This window comes from Aythya fuligula, chromosome 4 (genome assembly GCF_009819795.1).
Source record: "Aythya fuligula isolate bAytFul2 chromosome 4, bAytFul2.pri, whole genome shotgun sequence".
Lineage (NCBI taxonomy): Eukaryota > Metazoa > Chordata > Aves > Anseriformes > Anatidae > Aythya > Aythya fuligula.
This window is the reverse complement of record NC_045562.1, coordinates 32,742,259-32,748,258: the sequence shown is the minus strand read 5'-3', so window position 1 is coordinate 32,748,258 and position 6,000 is coordinate 32,742,259. Positions and strand designations below refer to the sequence as shown.

At 42.0% G+C, this 6,000-nt stretch overlaps 1 protein-coding gene across 4 annotated transcripts in view; it reads left to right on the top strand.

The window, feature by feature from the left end:
• Positions 1–308: 308 nt before the first annotated feature.
• FAM160A1 (family with sequence similarity 160 member A1) overlaps positions 309–6,000 on the top strand; it is an 86,209-nt gene continuing 80,517 nt past the window's right edge. For all 4 annotated transcript variants that reach the window (XM_032187520.1, XM_032187518.1, XM_032187519.1 and 1 more), the window contains exon 1: positions 309–369. The gene's annotated coding sequence lies outside the window, so the exon portion shown is untranslated. The remainder of the gene's footprint in view (positions 370–6,000) is intronic.

Below are 6,000 nucleotides of genomic sequence, written 5' to 3'. Positions count from 1 at the left end.
CGGCCCGGCCCTGCCCGGCCCAGCTGCTGTGCTGGGGGGAGCCGCCGAGCCAGGTAGGGGCTGAGGGGGGCCGGTTGCGGTATGTAGGTCACGGGAAATCAGGCCGGCATAATCCCCCTCCGCGGGGAGGGGAGGGGAGGCTGGGCGCGACCTGGCTGCCAAGTGCCCTGACGGGAAGCCGGCCGGGACGGGGCGAGCGGCGAGCCTGGGGAGGGCTCCTGGCTGCTCCAGGAGGGTTGTTTTTTTTTTTTTTTTTTTTTTTTTTCCCTCACAGGTGTGATACCAGCGTGCTTTTCCCTTGGCTTGTTGGCTTTCTGACGCTGTCCGTGGGTTCCCGGTTTGGGTTCGCACTTCTCCGTCAGCGCTCCGGTAATACCGACCTGTTTTTTTTTTTTTTTTTCCCCTCAGGAAATTCCTCGCGTCAGTCACTTAGGAAAACTTAAAAAGGCTCCTTTGGGTGTTCTGGGGCGCCACAGCAAAGCGAGGGGCTGAGTTTGCCTCGATGAAGTGCCTGCCGCCTGCCCTCGGGGCAGCGCTGTGCGGGCGGGCAGGGCGGCGTGAGGCGCTCCCCGGGGCCCTGTGGGGACGGTGCGGTGCCTGCCAGGGGGCTGTGAGCGGGGCCGAGCCGTGCTGCTGGGGCTCTGCCGCATCAGGACCCGTGAGCTCTGAAAACTGAGAAATGCTGAGGCAGGCTTGGCGGTATTCACAGAATCACAGAATGCCTAGGTTGGAAGAGACCTCAAGATCATCCGAGGTAATATTTCGCTCGGATTTCCTCCTTCTCCTGCCCAGCGCCTGTGATTGGTCTTCTGATCATCCCAGAGACAGATAGGAAGATAAATACCTCCAAATGAGCGTTATTTTTATACATTGTCATACTTTTTAAGCTGAAAAATACTGCAGAATCTGCCTCTGCATTCGCTGTCCTGATACTTTCCAATGACCAGCATGAAACTGATGCTGCTCCAGAGTCCGCAGTGGCATTTTTCATCCGTACCACAGGGCTTGCACCCCTCCCCGGAGCCCTCAGAAGAATTCAGGGCCTTATTTCCTTGGCAGCGAGGCGTGATGTTTTTATCTTGTTTCGTTTTCAGATTGAAGAGGGAGTGGTAATAAACTCTTTGTTCAAAGAGCTCTCTCACATCAGTGTAGTAGTAGTGCTAAGCCATGCAGTTCACACCCATGCTTTTGGCCTGTGCTGTTTTTGTGTCATAATTTCTAGAGGTAAATCTTTTAGAATTAAGGGTAATTGGAAGGGGATAGAACACCTGAAGGAGTCAAGTCAGATTGGGATTTTCACGTTATTTGTGCTGCCTTACTTCAGCTGGGCTGTATATAAAGAGTCCACCTGCTCTGAAACTAATCTAGGAATTAGGACCTGATGCTGTGATTCACGTCTTCCTTGCTGGCTGTACGTTAATAAATGTGGAAGGTCAAAGGAGGAAGAAAAGACAGAAAACCTTATAATCTGCTTTGTAAAGTATAAATAGTTGCAAAGGGCAAGACTGTACCGGTGATGTATCGATGTGAGGATGGCAGTTGCAGTTGTGAAGCTGTTGAACACCCAGATGCCTTTTTCTGTGATTCATCTCAATCAACACAAATGTTTTCAATTGACTTTTGCAAACAGCTATTTTAATCTATTTGTTGAACCATGAAGACTGACAATATGTACTTTGAAAAAATAACTGAATTGTATTAAAATGATGACAGCTGAGTTGCTAAAGCCTGTAAAAGAAACATAACTCCATTTACTTTTTTTTTTTTTTTTTTACTTTTTTTTTTTTTTTTTTTTTTAAGACTTTACTGTCAGAGCGTTATGGTGGTTATGGTAAAAATTAGGTTATGCTCTGTGAAGGGTGTTTTTTTTTTTTTTCCCTCTGAAGTGGGATGTGGAACTTCATATAATCCAAAACTTTGAGCAACAAAATTGGAGAAACTGCTGCTGGCGTGATTTTATTCAATCATGATATGAAACTGAGTTTTAGAAGTCTGTCTATGCACTTTCTTTTTAAAAGATTATACTAATGCATTGGACCCTGCTAAGTGTAAGTCTTCAGACTTACAGACTCAGTACCATCTGAATCATCAGTTTCTCTGTTAAACCCTTCATTGAAGGGTTATCGAGATTACTTTGATGTACATCAAGTTTTAAGGCTGCTTTAAAAAAAATAATATATATATATATTTACAGGCTGCTGTTCCACCCTTGCATATCTTTATTTATTAGTATACAAATGGTACTTTTTGATGTTTGCAGAATGTTTGATTGCAAGAGCTTTTAAAATTTTAATGAGGTTTATGGAAATCCAGTGTAGTTCTTAATGTCTGAGTTGTGTACTTAAGCCTTTGACAATGCAGGTCTATACGTCCTGGTCTTACTGTGACTTATAGTTTCTCTCAAACGTTTGAGAGAGATGCGCTCTGCTCTCTCTGTGCTTTACAACATGTCTAGAGCAGTTGGCATGTTTGTGTTTGCTGTGTGTCCCTGAGAATAGGGCTTTTCAGACCGCATGTTCCACTCATCCTTTTTCTAATAGTTTTAAAACTATATTTTGGTTTACAGACACTTAAACTCTAAGACATGCTATTTTTTTTTTCAGCCACAAGTGTTCTCTCTATTTAAACATGCTGACATGGCATTGTTGGCTTAGTTGTGAGGTCTTCTCAGCCTAACCAGATAGTCATTTAGTCTAAGACTGTCTGACCTACCACCCAGAAAGCAAATGTATTCTGTACTCTTATTTAGCACCAAGGAAAGAGAACTTCCAGGAAGATAGAGCAAAGCACTGATTTTGTGTCTTGCAGCCTGCTCCGTGTAGCTCTTCTAACATATGGTGTGTTTCAGGTGGTGTTGTCACATAACAGTAGATGCCTATGCTGATGTTTATAGATGTTTACAGATGAGTTTATAGATGAAATGATGTTTATAGATGCATTTTTACTGCTCTGATAGTGTGGACATGGGATAGGCTACAAAGGTCTGCTCTAGTGAAAAGCTGGGGCAATAATGACCTGGAAATTCTGCATTTTTGTCTCTTTTACAGTACAGCATCGTTACAAAATAAAGGCTTCTTATATTCTGTCAGAATTATACCTTTAAAAACCTCATACAAACACTCTCCAGTACCTTGTCCTGACTGGATTCATCCATTTGAAAGTCAGAGGTAGGACTTCAATCTGTCTTGTAGAGCAGGCCAGCTAGACTTGGATCAGGTCTGAACACTGACTAGGCTAAGCTGAAAGAATGGTTTTGAACACACTTTTGAATGCATACAGCAAGAAATGGTGCTGTACATTATGCAGGAGTAATTATTCCATCCATCAATATATTTTTGTGGTGTTGATTGGCATTTGGAGGTGCTGCAGTGGTAATAAAGCATTCCTAGCTCAAGTTAGTGTTATCAGGACTAAGGAGCTTTCGGGAACACATACTGCCTTACTGTTTTATGGCATTAATCATAAGACTTCTTATGACTGCATGTAGTTACCTTCTGGTAAAGGAGTCATCTTGGTGGTGTGATAAGAGTACTTTCCCTTTGAAATCATGTGGCCAGAAAATGCTTGTCAAAGGTTGGTTCTGAAGGACGCATCCAGGTGAGGCAATTCAGTAAGGAATGAAAGCAGACATTATAACGGTGGTTGAGGCTCTGGACACCTGAAGGCATCATCTGTAAAAGTGTTACCTTTGTGTCTAGTGGGATTAGCTTTAATTGGCAGAGAAAAGTTTGGAAACGTGACACAAATACAGCTATCTGCGTGCAGGAGGCCTGAAAGCACAGTTCCATACGTACCAAGTAACGCTATGGTTTTTTCCTCCGGAATAAACTGTCACCTGAAAAGGAGGGATGAGGGTTAGGTTGCGTGAGGTGTACTTAGGTCTTTGATTTGCTTTGTTCTGTCTCTGAACTAAAGGCAGCGTGTTTTCCTGGCAGTTGCAATATTTGTCCTGGAATTTGTTCTGCTTCGTACTGTGGTGGCTCCCCATGGGTGCGCAGGGACGTTATTGAGAAATCAATGACTCCTAAAAACTAAAAAAAAAAAAAGAAAAAAACGTTCAAGTGTGAAGTAATACTGAATTGCCCAAGTGTACTGTGACAGTTAATTCTGGTCTCATGATGATTAGCATTATAGAGAACATGCTATCTGCTTCTGTAGGGAAATAGATAGCTAAATAGTGCTAAAAATGTTAGGTGAATTATTATTATATATTTTTGCCATGTTATTGCAGAAGGATAGTCAAATGTCATCATTGTCCCTTGTACCTCTACTCAAGTCTCCAAATAGCATGACAGACATTGTTTGATTGATTTGAACAGTTGCATGCCTTAGTATAACTTGTTTGGTTTGAAAAAACAAAACAAGCTGTATGGTAATAAAAATGTGCTAGGATCTTTGCGTAAGTAACTTGCTGAGAGACACTTGTGCCCTTTCTCCTCCTAAGTCTTGTGCATTTTGAACAACTTGCCTGTGTTGTTTATCAGTGGAGGGTAGGATTTATTTCTGTGAAACTTTCTTATATAAGTAGCTCTAATGTAGTCACTGATGTAGTAATATTTTAATTTGCCTGGGGAGCTGATAAAGTGATACCAGCAAGAAAGCTCCCAGCTAGAAGGGTTTCCTAATGTACATAAAAAAAAACAAAACACTGGCACAACAAACAAACAAACAAAACCCCTTTAAGCTATTTAAAAGACCTATATGCCAGTGAACTTTTGAATTGTAAATTAAATTTAACTGTTGGCTGTCTACTGCGCTGCTGGTTGGAGAGCTGAACTGCTGAAAAACCAATCCCAACTGAACTCATAAAATCATTAGTAAAACCTCATGTACCCTGGTGCAGGAGAGAAAGTGTATGCTGAGGATATTGCATTTTTGAGTTAGTTATATAAACAGCTATTATTAATATATTTATAGTAACTAAACCATTTTTTTCAGGTGTTTGTTTTTGACACATGCGACAGAGCAACAAATGAAAAACTGCCATGGTGTAGCCAGGTCCAAAAAAGTAGCGTGCATTTTTATTAAATTACTTTAACTCATTTTGATGTGGCAGGTTCTTGCCTTATTGCAGCACATGTGAGAGGCAGAGATAATTTGGCTTGCTGCTGCAATGCTGTACTGGTATTGGTTATATTGAGAGTGGTGTTTCTGTAAGCATGTATTTTGAAAGTATTTGGGAAAAAGGGAGTGTGAGTAGGGAGGTGCTGATTTTATTATCACATGTGCTTATCTTATTCCGCTGGACCAATCTGCTGTGCATAGCTGTGCTGTTTCCTCCCTGGAGTTTTGTGACACTTACACACTTGGCCTGTGCCATAAACGTGTTTTAGTATGGTGCCATAAATTCAGAATGTATTCCCATAAGAAAACCTATGGAGGACAAAAGCTCATGCCCCCTTGTGAGGAACTCCTTAATGAATACTACCAAGCACAGAGAGATGTGGATGCATGTCAGAGACAAGGGCTCTGTACCCTTCTGCATGTGACCTGGAATTACTTTATGTTCTCTCCCATATGTGCCTGAGTGAGGTACAGCTATGACCGGTGCTAAGCAGCCCAGTAATTTTGTGTAAACCATTACTGCCTTCAAAAAAAAAAAAAGGGTGTGTTGCTCCTTGTTTGGCTCTGACGTTGTTTAACCCACCCAAATGCCCTTGGGATACCTGTGGCGTGGTCTGGGAGCAGCACTCATACTGGGACTTGACTGACATTTGAAGGTAGTGGTGGTGGGTTCATGTAGTCTGTTGTTTTGAGGGAATCTTGTGTTTTTTCTTTCTTTCTTTTTTTTTTTTTTTTCAGTAGTTAGTCATTTCGCCATTCAGTTCATAGTCAGCTATCACATTTGGAATTGCTAGGTCTAAGTGGGTAATTTCCTTTCTGAATTCCTGACTTGCATTGAGATTAATTATGCTTGCCCGCTTGGACTGGTTTCAGGTAAACAACTGGAAAGTTCTTTATCAGCTCCTTGAAACATTTTCATACGGCGAGCAGCACGTA